Consider the following 2577-nt stretch of genomic DNA (forward strand, 5'->3'; position numbering starts at 1 on the left):
ATATAAGGTAACTTACATTATGGCATTGGAGAAAGAAAAGGCAACCCACTCCAGTACTCTTGCCTAGAAAATCCCATGGACGGAGGAGCCTGGTGTCCATGGGGTCGCAAAGAGTCGGACACGACTGAACGACTTCACTTTCACTTTCACATTATGGCATGGGCTGAAAAAATTCAGTGACAATTCAGTTTTTTTTTTTTAAGTATCAGTTTTCCTGATATTTGCCAACAGAGTATGGAGGAAATTATCATTAGATCACACAATGTTAAAACTATAAGATGCTTTGTTTGCAAATGGTGAAAATGAGTTTTCAGATAAGTTAATGCCTTCACTCAAATCACATAATTTAGATTGGGATTATTGCTTCTCGGCCTTTTGGCTAAGATCAAGTGTAGATTGGAGTTAATGCGAAATAATATTTCTTTGTTTTCATACATGATAGTATGAATAATAATAATGAAACCTACATTTGCATAGTGCTGCAAAGTGTAAAAAGTACTTTCAGATGCACGTCTTTGATCCTCAAAACCATCTTTAAGGTAAGGCAAATATTATCCTCAATTTATAGATGAAAAAGCAGGTGGTGGTGGAGGGCGGGCTCAAAGAGATTATATAACCTCTAAATTTACATAATCAGTAAAGATGTAGAACTGAGACTAGTCTTTTGGCTCTAAATCACACAATAAATCAATAAAATGTATAGGAATATGAATCAGCAAGTTAGTAACAAAAATTCACTCACTTTTAGATTTATTTTTATCCTCTCAAATATCTCACTAAAGAATTATAAATGGTAAACTTTGAGGAAGTTCAGTTGATAAAATACTCTGAGGTAGTTCAGTTTATAAAATACTCTGAGTCAGTTTTCCAATGTTTCAAAGTAATTTTGAACTTTGACTACAATGAATAAGTTTCATATAATGGTATATATCAGCTTAACAAAAACAGCAGAGTGAAATCTGTAATAAGCTGGATAAAGGCTCATTGGATATTTATCCATCGTTAGATATTTCAACTTCTGAAGGTTTGCTCAAGTCTTGGGCAACTTATGAGGTACCTAGCCCTGTATTAGGCGTTCTAAGGGCTACAGAATTCAAATGGTTGCTGATCCTTGAGAATTCAATATCCTGACTGAGCTGTCCAAATCAGTAAGTATAAAACAATTATATGAAAAGCAAGTACAAAAGTGGTGCAGTTTATAAATGCTAAAGGAATTCACAGAAAAGATCAGTAAGACCAGAGTAGCAGAAAGATGTCTCATTATGCTGAGAGTAGTAATATTGAATAGAGGTTATAAGCATACATTTTGGGAATAAGTTGCCTAAATTTAAATCCCAGTTTTACCATTACTAACTGGGTGTCCTTGGGCAAGTTACTTAACCTCTCCAGTGCTTCAGAGTCCTCACTTGTAAAACAGGGGTAAAGATATTACCTATATCATAGGATTATTGGGAATATCAAATGAGTTATTTTTTGTAACGTTCAGAACAATTCCAGATACCAAATATATGTGAATAAGACATAAAATAATGAGTGACCTGAATACATGGTAGGGTAGACTAGAGGGTAAAGCTTGAAGCTAAGGAAACCAGATGAGAAGCTCCTTCATTAATCCAGGCTGAAATGATGTGGGATGGGAAGGATGTGACAGAAAATTTAGAGGGATGATGGGCGTATTTGGTGATGGATTGGAGATAATGAAGGGGAAGGAGAGCCTGAAATATAAAATGGTCATGAATTGATCCTTACATTAATGCTTGGGAAGCCAGGTTAATACTGGGACCTTTGAAATCATTTATAGCTTTCTGGATCTGTGTGTATATGTTTGTGTGTGTGTGTGTGTGTGTGTGTTTGCTCATGCTAAGTCATTTCAGTCGTGTGTTTGCAAACCCATGAACTGTAGCCCGCCAGGCTCCTCTATCTGTGGGATTCTCCAGGCAAGAATATTGGAGTGGATTGTCCTGCCCTCCTCCAGGGGATCATCCCATCCTAGGGGTCAAACCCAGGTCTCTTACGTCTCCTGCATTGACAGGTGGGCTCTTTACCACTAGCACCACCTGGGAAGCCATATATATATATGCCCTGAAGATATTTTTTTAGACCAGGAGCGACATGGAATTACAATGAGTGAAGCATACTTAAATCTCCTGAACTACATCATGGGTCAAGCAATTCTTTCCCTTCAGAGTTCACTAAGAACCTTGAATAGGCACTTCACAATTTTTGAAAAATTCACACATTTAGATTTAAGGCATTGCTTAGCAATGGTGAGGTCTTCAATGAAATGATTCAAGAATGAATTGACTGGACTGTGGAAGGACAGTTTTATTACTGTAAGTTTCATGACATGGACATTGTAAAGAAAACTTACAGTTAGCCACTAGAAAGATTTTAAAAGTACTTGAACATACAAACAAGGTTTTGGGTTTTGATTTTTTTTGTTTATTTTTTCCTACAAGATATATTCACACACTTACAATTTTTCATCTGAAATCTGTACATTGCATGTTCAGTTCAGTTCAGTTAGTCAGTCATGTCCGACTCTTTGTGACCCCATGAATCGCAGCACGCCAGGCC

General features: G+C 36.7%; 1 pseudogene; it reads left to right on the forward strand.

The window, feature by feature from the left end:
• Positions 1–359: 359 nt before the first annotated feature.
• On the forward strand, positions 360–501 carry LOC120882719 (annotated as a pseudogene).
• The last annotated feature ends 2076 nt before the right edge of the window (positions 502–2577 follow it).

Source organism: Oryx dammah, unplaced genomic scaffold, assembly GCF_014754425.2.
Source record: "Oryx dammah isolate SB20612 unplaced genomic scaffold, SCBI_Odam_1.1 HiC_scaffold_23, whole genome shotgun sequence".
NCBI classification, from domain to species: domain Eukaryota; kingdom Metazoa; phylum Chordata; class Mammalia; order Artiodactyla; family Bovidae; genus Oryx; species Oryx dammah.